General features: G+C 25.0%; 1 protein-coding gene across 1 annotated transcript in view; it reads right to left on the reverse strand.

The window, feature by feature from the left end:
* The window catches only part of LOC117179859 (cadherin-23), an 84400-nt gene that overhangs the window by 52729 nt on the left and 16723 nt on the right, over positions 1-14948 (reverse strand). The window lies entirely within an intron of this gene.

Below are 14948 nucleotides of genomic sequence, written 5' to 3' on the forward strand. Positions count from 1 at the left end.
TAATTTTCTACCAAAAAAGAGGACTTTCAACACAATGGTTGTATTTTCAAATGAGAAAGATAAAATTTTAACCGAATAGCCAAACTTTCAACGAAAAAAGATAAATTTTTAATTGCAAAAATAAATTTTTGACAAAGACAGAAAAATTATTTTCGGCAAAATAGTTAAATTTTCAACAACAAAAAAATGAATTTTCAAAAAAGGAGTTTAACCAATTAGTTGAAGTTTTAACTATTTAAAATTAAATTTTAAGTAAAATAGAATAGTGAAGTTTTTAGTTAAAAAATGTATGTATGAAAAAAAGTTCAACAAATAAACTTTAAACTAAAATGATAAATCTTCATAAAAAAATGAATTTTTAACCAAATAGTTCAGATTTCAATCAAACTTAGTTGAATTTTCAAAAAAAAAAAACAAACAAACAACGAAGTTAAGTTTCTACGAAGAAAGAGGAATTTTTAATAAAATATAGGAATTTAAAATTAAAAACGGTAAATTTCTTACAAAAATGCCTGAAATTTTGATGATAAAATATAAATATTAAAAAAGAAAATCAGAAAAGTCAAATTGCACGTTAAAACACTTAATTCTTTTAAAAAACCTAATTTTCAACAATGTAGTTACATTTATAACTAAACAGATAAATTTTCAACGAAAATGATGAACCTTCATACAAAAAAATGTTTAAATAGTTAAAATTTCGATTAAGTATAGTTGAATTTTCTAGAAAAAAGAAGAATTTTTAACAAAATAGTTAAAGCTTTAAATAAAAAAGAGAAATTTTCAACTAAAATAGAATAATTTAGTTTTCAGATTAAAAAAATTAATGTTTAACAGAAACAAAAATGTTCAAATGATAAGTTAAATTTCCAATGAAATAGATGAAAAATAAACTTTTAACAAATGAACTTAATTTTAAATGAATTTTAGTTGAATTTTCGACAATAAAAAGAAATTTTGAAACAGGAAACATAATTTTCTACCAAACAAGACAAATTTTCATAAAAATACATACATTTTCAACAAAATAGTTGACTTTTTGGATTAAACAAATATTTTTGTAATCAATTAAGTTGATTTTTCCACTAAATAGGATAAATTTTCAATTAAAATAGAATAAATTTTCAATTAAAATAGAATAGTGAAGGTTAAACTTTAAAAACATTAATTATTAAGAATAGTTGAAATTTGAAACAAAGAAAACAAATTTTTAACTGAAATAGAATAGTGAAGTGTGCAGTTGGAAAAAATAATGCTTAGCAAAAATAAAAATTTGCAACTGAAGAGTTAAATTCTCAACCCAACAGATGCATTTTTAACAGAAATGATGAATCTTTATCCGAATTGAAATTAATTTGTAATAAAATTGTTTAATTTCAAACTAAATAGCTAAACTTTTACTAAAAAAGGACACATTTTTAAACAAAATGAGAAAATTTAGATTTTCAATTAAAAAAATTAATTATTAAAAAAATTAATATTTAATAAAATAGTTAAATTTTGAAAAAATGAATTTTTAACAAAGAATTTCCACTTTTAAGTAATTGGTGGAGGTTTCAAGTAAAAATTGAAAATAAAATAGAATGGTAAATATTTTAGATAAAAAAGTATGATTTAAAAAAAAAGAAAGAAAAATTTTCATACAAGATTGGACTACTTAATTAAGAAAAACAACTAATTTTTAACAAAATAGTTGAAGCAGGTTAAATATTCAAAAACAATTAAATTTTTAACTTTCAACTCTTTCAGCTTGAAATAAAAAATAGTTTATTTTAATCAAAAGAACGAATTATCAATCAAATAGTTAAATGATCAAACAAAGCGGAATAATTTTCAGCCTAATACGTAGATACATTTTGAACCAAAAAATATGCAATTTCTACCCAAAGAAAAAAAAAGAATTTCCAAGCCAAGAAGAAGCATTTTTAACAGATGAGTTGAATTTTTAACCGAAAAAGATTCTTCAATCAAGAGAGAAGAAACTTTGAACAAAATTGGTGAATTTCTAAGAAAATTGATAAATTTTCACCAATATTGTTGATATTTCAACAAAATAATTAAATTTTTTACAAACTAAGAAATTTTCTACCGAAAACTATAATAGTAGACTTCTAAACCAAAAATAAATAACTTTTAAACAAAACTAGTAGGATTTTGAATGAAGGAGATACATTTTTAACTAAAATTATGAATCTTCAACTGGAGATTTATAACTTTCTAAGACCAAAAAGGAATCGTTTAGAAAATATTGCATTCTGGGTTGAATAAAAATTCCAATTTTTTTATATTATGTCATAAATCTCTATGGATCTACAATTTTGTACAAATTTGCTGATCAAAAAAATCCGAAATATAAAAGCGATGCATATAATTTTCATCTAATTTCAAGATTAAATTTATAAAAATAAATTGTTGTTGTTAAAAATTTTATAAATTTTCATTTACTGTGACATTCATATAAAGAAAAAGTCATTCATTTTTCTCTGTTTTCTGAAGCATGGCTAGTATTAACATTGAACCTGAATTTACGTCCGGTTACGCTCTAGTTGTCTTGAATATAAAGAATTCTATTAATTTAACTACGCGAGATATTTATACGCTCTAACTGCAAAGCACGTGTTTAATTTAATAAGAGCCACCATATGAAACCGGTCCCAGATTTTACTTTTTTTTAAATACTCCCCACGTACTAGGCAATGTTCATCAGATAAATCGTTTAATTTACAGCTCGAACTTCAAATATTCACTTTAAGGCTTGTATGCTTCCAACGACCCTGAATTTATGGTAGTTCCCGCATAATCCTCAAATTAATAGATCGTTTAGTATGTTATAGGAATTCTATATTCAGTAAGGTACCGTACTTGAATTACGTAAGAGGGGGGGGGGGAGTTCAGGCGCGGGTGTCTGGACGCTGATGTTAAGGCGCGGGAATTTTAGACGTAAAATATTTAGATGTGGCAGTTTGGAAGCTGTGATTATGCGCGGGATGTTGAGGCGCTATCGCTTAGATCCTGCTATTTAGTTGTGGGAAGTTTTGGCGTGGACGTTTGGACGCTCTTGCTTAGGCGCATGACGTTTAGATTCGGGACGTAAGATGCGGGATGCTTAGACGATGCCGTTTGAACGCTGTTGTTTAGGTGCATACATTTTAGACGCGAGATGTTAAGGCGCGGTGGTTTGGATGCTGTGCTTTATGCGCGGAACGTTTAGGCGCGGCCGCTTAGACCCTGAGGTTTAGGCGTTGAAAGTTTTGGCGCGGACGCTTGGACGCTGCTGCTTAGGCGCATGGCGTTCAAATTCGGGACGTTAAACGTGGCCGATTGTATACTGCTGTTTAAGCGTGGGCCGTTTAGGCGCTGCCATCTGGACGCTGCCGTTTAGGCGCGGGATATTCAGGCGCGATTGTTGGGACGCAGCCGTTTAAGTGCGGGAAGATTAGGCACGGGATGTTTAGGTGCCAGGAGATTTTAGCCACCAGGTCGTTTAGGTATGCAGTCGTTTAGCCGCTAGAACTTATAGGCCCCTAGCCGTTTAATTTTATTTCCGTATCCATTATAAATGTACGAGAAACTATGAAAAAGTTGGTTACTTTCAAGAGCAGTTCATTGGAATTTATTACAACATGAAAAAAAAAAAAATTGAGAAATTTAACCACAACAAATAAATGTGATTGATAAGAAGAAAAGAGGGTAGGAAACGTACCTCTAGATGATTTTTTTAAAAGTTAAGAGAAACTAAATAACGGATTTCATTCAAAAAATTTCAACACTACTAGTTAAATAAATAATAGGATTCACACAGTGTCAATAACTATTGATAACAATTTTTTTTAAATGGTATAAGAAATTTAGAAATATGTCGTGACCTAATCGAGATCTAATCCAGGCTAAACGTTCCACTTCTCAAAGTGCCGCGCCTAAATTTCGGTAAGTTTAAATGTCCGTCGCCTAAACGTCTCAGGGCCTAAGCGTTTCGACGCCTAAACGCCCAGCTTATACATTTTGCAGCGCATAAACGTGCCGCCCCATAAACGTCGAGGCGCCAGAACGTCTCATCGCCTAAATGTCTCAGCTCCTAAAAGTCTCTATGACTAAGCGTTTCGGCGCCTAAACTTTGCAGCGCCTAAACACCTCCATGCATAAACGTTGAGGCGCCCAAACGTCTCGTCGCCTGAATGACTCTACGGGAAAGTACTGAGTTTTGGTATTGAAAAACCAACTGAAATCGTTCTTTAATGAAAATTAAAAATTAAAAAAAAATTTCTTTGATTAAAGTTCATCATTTTCAGTGTTTCTAGAAAAAATGTTTCGATACAAAAAAAACTGTTCTCTTAGGTATACACTATTTGCCAAAATATTCGGTGAAAACAACCAAAAATTTTAGTTAGGTCAACCATATTTGTTTGTCCATATTATAACCACATTCGATGGTAAAAAAAACAAAAATGTTGAATCAACCGAAAGGTTTTCTAAAATCGTTTAAAGAAAAATCCTGATAATTAGATTTCTGCGGTACTTTACAAAAAAGGAAGCACTGTTAAGTTCGGTGAACTACAATTGCGTAACTATGGCATCACTCTAGTGAGCAGAAATCGAAGAAGCAGTAAATGATCTCTAGCGTGCAGATAATGCTATTTCAAAGAATCTATTACACTTATTGTTTCTATACAAAAAATAATATAATTGTTTTCTAACTTTTACAATTATTATTATTATTATTATAAATAATTGAATAATGAAGCAAGAGTAAAAAAGTTTTGAATTATTAACAAAAAAATAAACAAATGGCAACTCCAGCAAATAACGTTTAAGAAAGTACCTAAAACAGTAACAAATTGCTCAAACTGGGCATTTGTTTATAAAATTTGTTAATAGCAGTCACGGTTATGGAATGACAATGTGGTAACGAAAATTCTTAAAAAATTTTTTTTTGTATAAGATATTTAGAAATTATTTAGACAATTGATAATCATTAACTTGCGTCTTTTCATAGAAAAGTTGAAGAAAATTCTAGTTTTTATTTTAAATCTCTCACACAATGTCAATTATTGTTCAGTATTTTTTATGTCAGAAGTTATACCCTGATTTTTGAACAATAATCATTTTTGTATACAATTTGTTTTTTATACAATTGTCTTATTATTCAGTTAAATTCACTCTTAAAATTCATTACCTGCAACATTAATTTCAGAAAGTGATCACTTTTCACGATTTATATCCTGCAAAAATGGTTTAAACAAATTAAAACTTTTTAAACGATTGTCAAATATTTTAAACACTGAGATATTACTTTTACTATTCATTAATTGTGTCATTAATTATAGAGAATACTAAATATTCACAAATTGATCGCAAGAAAATTACACGAATACAAATTGTTTAAATAATTGAAAATTAACTTAAAAATATTTTAAAACTTTTAAAGAATAAAAATAATTAATGTTCTGCAATATTTTTGAATATCTGGGGCAATTTTAGGGCAAAATATAAAGAGGTGACCGATTTGAAGAAAAAATTAGAATTAATTTTTTCGAAAAATGAATAAAATGGAGGATGGGGGGGGGCGATAAATAAAAATTGAAAGTTGAATTTTTGGAACTTTTACAGTTGGGTGAAATCAATGAACGATTTTAAACATTTTATTTATTTATTAACTCAGGACTAAATTCTTTAGAAATTGTGTCCAGCCAATTATTATATTATATTATTATTAGAAAAAATAATTCTTTAAACTTTTTATTATTGTTAATAATATTATCTTAGAATAATGCTAGAAAATAGCAGATTTTTAAAACAAATTTCCCTTTTTTATCCAATTTATATTTACATTTATTGAGATAATTAATAAGAGATAACAAAATTAACTATTTAAACAATTTATTATTATTGTTGACAATATTAAATTTGAATAATGCTCGAAAGTGTGTGCTATTTCTAAAACTTTTAACTATTTTTCTACTTTTCACTTAGAGTGAGTTATTAATTAATTTAATTTAGCAAAAATAATTATTTAAACAATCATATTTTACATCTGTCTTCTACCAGAAAATCGGTAATAAGTTGCTTGATAAACATTTTTTGTCAACTTGCATTAATTATTATCTCACTAAGTGAACAGAGTACAAAAATTTAATTTAATTTATTTTATTTTGTATTAATTTTTTAAAATATAATTTAATAAATAAAATAAAAAGTCTCTAATATACTTGCAGACAGTCATGAATAACAATAATTTGTATAAACAATTATTTCGGCTGAACATAATTAATTTATAAGTCACTCCAAGTAAAAAATTGACAAATAGTTAAAAATTTCAGAAAAAACCACAACTTTTAACCATTAACCTCCTACTATGGGTAATTTCGGGCAGTAGAATATCTAATTATTTTTACATTTTTTTATTTATTTAACAAAATTTAATTTGAATTTTTTATATATGTGAATTTATGAAGTCTCTTTTACAGTTTGCTCTAAATAGGTTCCCGTTGACTCGTTCAGTACACGCGGTCACTGAAAAGCCGTTAGAAATCAGATACCATTTCTGGAATTTACCGGAATTTATCACAAGTTACCTCAAGTTACCTCTAGTTAACCAGTTACTTCCTTTAGTTTAGTACGTGTATATCAGCTTCTCGCTACTTTAAAGGAAATTTTCTTTTGTTATTCAAAAGTGAAATGTTGAATTTATAAAAATAAATTAAAGTCAGGAATACTCTCAAGGAACTATATCTTTCTGATTAACTTATTTCTTATTTATTTTACAATCATTTAATAGAAATGTAGAATTTGTAATTATATATCGAAAATAGGAAAAACCCGGATGGAAAATTTTAAATGCCTGAAGAATAGTGTAAATAAATAAAATTGCTCCCGATTCGAATTTTTTATTAATAGTTTAAATTTATCTGTTAGAAATTTTGAAGTTTTTATTTTTGAACACTTGACAATTAAAAATTTTCTTTGGCTTTTTAATTTGAAAGCATGCAAATTTTCGCTATTCACGACTAATTTAATTCAATTTAATTTCACTATTTACATTTGTTTATTTTTAAAAATTTCCTAGTTCATAATATTTAATGTTGAACGCTATTTATCAAAGGAAAATTGCAATATTGCATTTTTTCGAATTGAAAAAAAAAATCATTTTCCAAAAAGTCACAAGTATTTTGATTTTGACTTCTATTTTTCAGAAAAACTCAGATTTTTTTTAAATCTATAATTTTTAAAAATTAAATTTAGATGTTGCAATTTTCGTATCAGGTTCTGGTAATTTTTGCCATCCTCTTTCGAAATCTGTCGTAAACTTAAAAACAGTTGAAAATTAACAAAGTGGTATCGATTTCTTTGAAAATATAGAAAGTCCATTTTTGAAAAAAATCCACACTTTTATTTATTGCAATTTTTTGAAAGTTAGCTTTCTATAAGGAAGACATTATCCGAGAAAATTACATTCCCAAAATTCCAAAATTATATTTTCAGAAAAAAAATGCTCTCGGCTACAAATATAGTTGAGCAAAGATAAAATTAATAAGATGCCTTCATTTTTTTCAAAATACAAAGACAAAAATGAAGACATTTTTTTGCAAAGCCCTAAATTTTTTTATTTTGTTAATATTTTAAAAAATAACATAAGAAATACATCCTATAAGTATTATGTGAAATAAAACATTTTTATAGCCGAGAGAATTTTGTTTTTGGAAAATTACTAAATTTGGAAAAAAGAAATGGTTTCCTTTTGAATAATTCAAAATTAGATATTAAAATTAGACAGAATACTATGAATTCATTTTTTTTATATAATTAGGATATGGACTCTAAATTTTTAAGCTAATTTATTTTCAAATGGCTTAAAGTATTTGGAAGAAATTGATATATTTCTGGATTTAAAGCATTTTGAAATAATTTTAGAATTTTAATTATTGTCGAAATGGAATGGAGTTGGATTTGAAAATTGGAAATAAAATCCAAGCTGATATTCCTAAAGTGTAAGTTTGATTTATTTATTAATATTATTATTATTAAATATGCTTTAATTATATAGTTCTATTTTCATAAGTCTCTAATTTTTGTGGTTGAGGTCTAGGAATTTTTTAATTGCCCTAGAAAAGGGCTGGAATTTGGAAATCGAATTTAGGTAGAAATTTGTGCAAAAAATAGAATATAGCTTTATAAAATAATTTATCTAATAATTAAAGTTTAGAATTAGAAAAAATTAAATCAAATTAAACAAAACATTGGAAAAATGTAAGTTTGGGATCTTTGTAAAAAATCGACTTTTCATATTTTTAGACAGATCAAAACACTTTTTTAATTTTAAACTTTTTTAAATTGTTCGACAGATTTCGAAAAAGGATGGTAAAAATCACCTGAGTCTGAAAATGAAATTTCCGTAGCTATAGATATTAAATAATTAACTATAGAATTTAAGAAAAAAATATTTTCATTTTAAAAGTTTATAAATGATATGCAACATTCAAACTTTGCTAAATTTATAATATTTTTTATAATTATTTATTTCTTAAACTTCTTGATTCCATAATTTATTTTGAACGATTTTGATTAAAAATTATTTGCGACTTTATTTGTTGAATTATAATTCAGGACGTTCTATTTTATGTGTTTTTATTTATATTTGTAGTGTTGGAAATGTTAAATTGTAAAAATTGACCATAGAAATGTCGAATTGTGAAAAATAGTGATGTAAAAAATCCTCAATTCCTAAATAATAATTTTAGCCTAAAAATTTGTCAAGATTTTATCAATTTCATTTTGGATTGTGTTTAATTATATTTAGATTTTTTAATATGAGCATGAAAAACAGTTGAAAATAATTTTACTACAAATTTTTAAGAACTATAATACAACCTAGAAAATTTAAATTAGGCAAGAATATTAAATTGTTCACCTGACTGTATTACTGTATTAAATATTTTTATGTTTATTTTGTATTATCTACTGATATAACATAAATATTTTAAAAATATTATTGTTTATTTCTAAATTTTGAGAAATATTCTCTCTACTTTCGCTGGGACCCGAACCCAGGTCTTTCAGATTGCCGGTTTGATGCTCGTATCCACTAAGCTACGGAGAGACGAGAATAATTTCATCACAACAAACTGCCAGTTGAATTACGACCCCATTTCTTATACCTGTAAGATTAATTTTTTCGAATAAAAAAATTCTATATTACTGATTTTATGGTTGTCGCCAGATAAATTTATTAAATAATCTAATGTTAATTTTGCTTTTTGATTGGTCTAAAATAAATAGTTTTTGAATTTTAATGTTTATTTCTACATTTTGAAAAAATTGCTCTATACTTCAGCTAGGCTCCGAATCATGGTCTTTCAGATTGCCAGTTTGATGCTCGTATCCACTAAGCTACGGAGAGACGAGAATAATTTCTTCACAACAAACTGCCAGTTGAATTACGACCCCATTTCTTATACCTGTAAGATTAATTTTTTCGAATAAAAAAATTCTATATTACTGATTTCATGGTTGTCGGCCAGATAAAGTTATTTAATAATTTTATGTTATTTTGTTTGTTTACTGCTCTAAAATCAATATTTAAAGTTTTATTTTTATTTTTGAATAATGTAAAAATTTATCTGAAGCTGCGCTGGGATCCGAACCCAGATCTTTCAGATTGTCGATTTGATGCTCTTGCCCACTAAGCTACGGAGAGACGAGATTAAGTTGATCATTAATTTCTTCGTCTTCTTTTCACAACTTGAAAAATCAATATTTAAAAAATATTGATTTCAGAGCAGTAGAAAAGCAAAATGAACATAAAATTATTAAATACATTTATCTGGTCGACAACCATAAAATAAATAAAATAGAATTTTCTTATTCGAGAAATTTAATCTTACAGATACAAAGAATGGCGTCCTAATCCTCTGTGTAGGGGTTGTGAAGAAATTAGGTTTGTCTCTCCGTAGCTTAGTGGATACGAGCATCAAACCGGCAATCTAAAAAACTTGGGTGCGGATCTCAGCGGAGCTTGAGCAATTTTGTCAAAATTCAGAACTCTAACATCAATATCTTTTAAACATTGACTTTTTAAGTTTTGAAAAGAAGAAGCAATTAATTATGAAATTAATCGCGTCTCTCCGTAGCTTAGTGGGTTAGACTGGCAATCTAACATACGTGGGTTCGGATCCCAGCAGAACTTCTGAGCAATTTTTTCATTATTTAGAAACAAAAATTGATCATAATCAATAATGTATTACTGTAACTTAGAATTTGTTTGTAATAACTTTTATATAAAAATTTTCCATAATATTTTTTTAGTTTTATTATTATAATTAGCAATTTATGACACAAAATTAATGATAACCTGACATTTTATTGTTATTTTGAAGTTCATCTCATTATTCAAATAAACATTTACAAAACATAGACAAATATTTAATTTTTATTTTGCAATTCGGTTACAGAAAAAAATGGTTAAATTTACCATTCATGATGTATCATTCTGGATGAATTTTTTGTGGTATTTAGTAATTATTACAATGTAAAATAGTATCTTTTACGATTCTTCTTGCATAAGTTACAATTTGAAAGGATCAAATTTATTACATTTTTTATTATTTTAATTAAATTAATTATTATTTCAATTTTTATTAACTTTTAGGAAAAAGGCGTGTTTAGAGCTAAAATCAAACATGTTAAATAATAAATTGTTTCTCATGATTTTTTGATTTAATAGATACAGCCCTCTTACTCAGATTAGGAATACCTATTTTTTAAATAAAATTTTATTTTTGGGATCAAAATTGAATTATTTGTTGGAAAACTCAACAATTCTTTTGAAAGTTCGTATTTTTCGGTTCAATTATTATGTTAAAAATTTTTTAAAAATTATTCTTGGTAAGAAAATTCAACACTTTAATTAATTTTTGTTTGTCAAAAAAATTTGTAAGGTTAAAAATTCATCTCTTTCTGTAAAAATGTCATATTTTTTCGTTAGAAATGCAAGTTTCTACATAAAAATGGATTCACTTCGGTTGAAAATAAACTTTTTCGTTGAACATTTATTTTAGGGGTTAAAGATTTCACTATATGATTGAAAATTAATTTTTTTTTGCTGACAATAATTTTTTTAACGGAAAATTTAAATATTTTATTTTCATTTAAATTTAATCTTTTAAGTTGAAAAATAAACTATTAGACTTTTCATTGAGAAATCATATTTTTAGGTTGAAAATTCAACTACTCGAATAAAAGTTAAATAACTTTGTTAAAAATTTATTTTATTGGTTAAAGATTTAAATATTTGGTAGAAAACTGTTTTTTTTTGCTTAAACATTCATTTTTTAGCTGTAAATTTACTTTTTACATTTTTTGATAAAAATTGATCGGTTTTGTTGTAAAATTCATTTACTTAGTGAAAAAAAAAGAAATATTTTGTGATAAATTAATTTTTTTAACGAAAAATTCAACTTTTTCCTTTTAGTTTGCAAATTTATCGTGTTTAGTTAAAAATTCCACTATTACATTTTTCATTGTAAACTCATTTTTTTTTTGAAAATTTAACTACTTGGTTGAAAGTTGAACTACTGTGTTAAAAATTATTTTTATTGTTTAATGATTGAAATATTTTGTCGAAAGTTCGTTTTTTTGTTGTTAAAAAATTAATTTTTTAACCGAAAATTGACCTTTTCTATTTTTTGATAAAAATGTATTGTTTTTATTTTTAAACTCAACTCTTTCATTGAAAGTAAATTTTTTTTTAATTAATATTTTGTAGAAAATTCAAAAATTTGGTTGACACGTTTCTTCTCTTTTAAATGAAAAATCTTTCTTGAATTTAACTACTTTTTTATCATTTATTTGTTTTGTTGTTGAATTCAACTGTTTTTTATTTAACATAAAAACATTTTGTAGTTAAAGTATCTATCATTACATTTCTCCGTTGAGAATTTTTTCTTCGGTTAATTCGATTTTTTAAAATAAAAAATTCGCATCATTGTTTATTTGAAATATCAGTTATTATACTTTTTGTTATGAATTTTTGTTTAAATATTCATTTAATTAAAAAAAAATCGTCTCCTAGCTTTAAAATTCAAATATTTGTTTAAAAATGCAGAGGTTTAGAGTAAAATTTTAATATCGTTTGTTCAAGAATTTGACCATTTAGTTGAAAATTAATCTTTTTAGGTAGAAAAGTTAAGATTTTAGTTGAAAATTCAAATATTTTCTTGAAAATTTATTTAATTGGCTTAAAAGTTCAAATATTTTATCTTCAAAGAAACTATTCGTTTCGTTATTAATTTTTGTTTTTAAAACTTCAACTGTTTTGTGTAAAATTAAATTTTCTTATTTAAAATTCCACTAAGTTTATAAAAAATTTATATATTTTTCGAAAATTCGACTGTTTTGTTGTAAATTTGTCAAATTTGGATTTATTGCTGGTTTTTGGTGTTGACGAGAACCAAAAATGAATCCAAAAACTTTTTGGTCTTTTTTCTGTTTTTTTTTCTCTATTTCGTCACGCCTGAGTGAACACTCATCCGCGCGGCGTGGCGTTAATTCTCGGAAACACTAAATCCAGAATCACTGAATCCAGATTTGACTACATTTAATTGTCAACTCAACTGTTTTATCTATAATCAATTTGTCTGTTTGTTTAGAATTCAATTACAATGCAAGTCCCAATATAATAATAGTTTCGGGGGTTGCGTCGCACTGGTTTCGTTACTAAATCGGAACTCCCGAAACGTAAACATTTAGGACCGCTTAAGCCTTTTCTAATTGACATGCATAATATTGCGCAATATACTCGACTCGGTACTCGCGCACTGCGGCAAAATTTTGTTTGATTATAAACTAATCTTTCAAAATTATTAAATTTTCGAAATAATTCAAAGATTCATAGATTTTTAAAATTTTTTAAATTTAAAACCTCAATTAAATAAATTTTTAAACTTGTATTTGTAACTTGACTTTTTCATTCATTATACTTTCTTAGAAATAATTTTATGCAACGAAATCTGAGCACAAACATTTTTTCAAAGATTTTTTTAATTATATAATTTTTCTTCCAGAAGCACGATTTTTCAATAGAATAGTTGAATTGTCAACTAAAAATATAAGTTTGCACATTTGTAACCAAATAATTGAATTTCTTACCGAAAGGGTTTAATTTCTAATAAAATAGTTGAATTTGGAATTAAGAAAAGATATTTCTTTAAACAAAAATGAAATAGTTACATTTTCAGATTAATAATCTAATTTTTAACAAGAAAAAATTTTAATTTGCAACAAAATAGTTAAATTTTCTACAAAAATGGTTGAGTTTTTAATCAAGAAAGATAAATTTTCATCCAAAAAATGGAATAATTACATTTTTAGATTAAAAAATTTATTTCCAAGAAATAAACGAATTTTCTAAGAAATCAATTAAACTAAAAAAGACAGAATAAGAATTTTGAAAGGTTGTAAGAGAATACAAACATTTTCTTAAGGTTTTTGGGAAAATTTTCAATATAAAAAAAAAGAATCTGGACTTTTTTTACAATTTTTAAGATTTTTTTTTTGTAAAGTCCTACGAAAAATTGAATCATTTTAAAACATATTAAAAAGTTTTTGAAAATTTTTAAAAATAATTTAAAACATTTAAAAAAAATTAAAATTAAATGTAGATTTTTTAAGATTTTAAAATATAATTTTTTCAAAGATTTTGAGAAGTTTCAAGATAAAAGAAATTTGTTTTATGATTCCTGGAAATATTAAACGTTCTTCTTTATCTTCTAAAATTAATTAGAAAAGAATATTTAACAAGAATTTGAAAGATGACAAAATATTTCCAAAATTTTGAAAACATTAACAAAATGATGAATTTTGGAGATTTCAAAAGCTTTCAATACAATAAAAAAATTCTTTCAATCCCTGGGAAAATTTTAAATAATCTTGTATTTTTAAGATTCATTTTAAGACTATACTTAAATTTATTTTAGAACATTCCAAAACATTTTCAAAATTGTCAAAAAATAATTTGTAAGATTTTCAGGTAATTTTTTGTTTATTAGGAAAAACTGAGAACTAAATACAGATTTTTTGAAATTTCGAAACCTTTCAATACAAAATATAAAAAACTCTTAAAATCCCTGGTAATATTAAAAAAGATTCTTTATCCTCAAAAATTAATTTGAGGAGAATATTTAACAAAAATTTTAAATATTACAGAAGATTTCCAATGTTTTAAAAAGATAAGAAAAATAATTTTTAACAATAAAATTGTTGATGGAAAAATTGTAAACATTGTTTTGTATATTACAAAATTTATTTTAAGACTATATTCAAAAAGATTTTGAAACATGATACAAACTTTTTAAATTAAAAAAAAAAGAATCAGGTTGGTACTCCTATTTTTGTTTAATTTTGCAGAATTTTCTCAACATTTTAAGAAAAATTTTAATTATTATTTTTAAATACATTTTTTAATAAACATAAATTTTTTCTAAAATTTGGTAAAATTAGAAAAGCAAATCTAAGAAATTTTCTAGATACCATTTCGACATACCTGAAATGTTCAAAAATTTTTTTTTAATTTTCTAGAGAAATCTAGGATAAATATATGTTTATAATTTTAAAGAAAATGAACAAAGAAACTTAAAAGGACAAAAAGTTTTAATAAACATTTATTTTGTATTAAAAATAATGTTTTTCTTTAAATTATAATTTGCCTACAATTTTTTTTTTTCGTGACATTTTAGTTCAAAATTCATTTATTTTGCTGAAAATATAATTATTTTCCTGAAATTTCATCTCTTTGGCAGAAAATTAATATTCTTAGTTAAAAGTTAAACCTATTAAATGAAAATAAATCGTTTTACTAAAAGATTCAACTATTTTGTTAAAAATTTCACTTTTTTATTTGAATATCAACTTTTAGATTTTTCGTTAAGAAATAATCTTCTTTTTTTAAATTTGACTAT

The sequence above is a fragment of the Belonocnema kinseyi genome, chromosome 9 (genome assembly GCF_010883055.1).
Source record: "Belonocnema kinseyi isolate 2016_QV_RU_SX_M_011 chromosome 9, B_treatae_v1, whole genome shotgun sequence".
NCBI lineage: Eukaryota > Metazoa > Arthropoda > Insecta > Hymenoptera > Cynipidae > Belonocnema > Belonocnema kinseyi.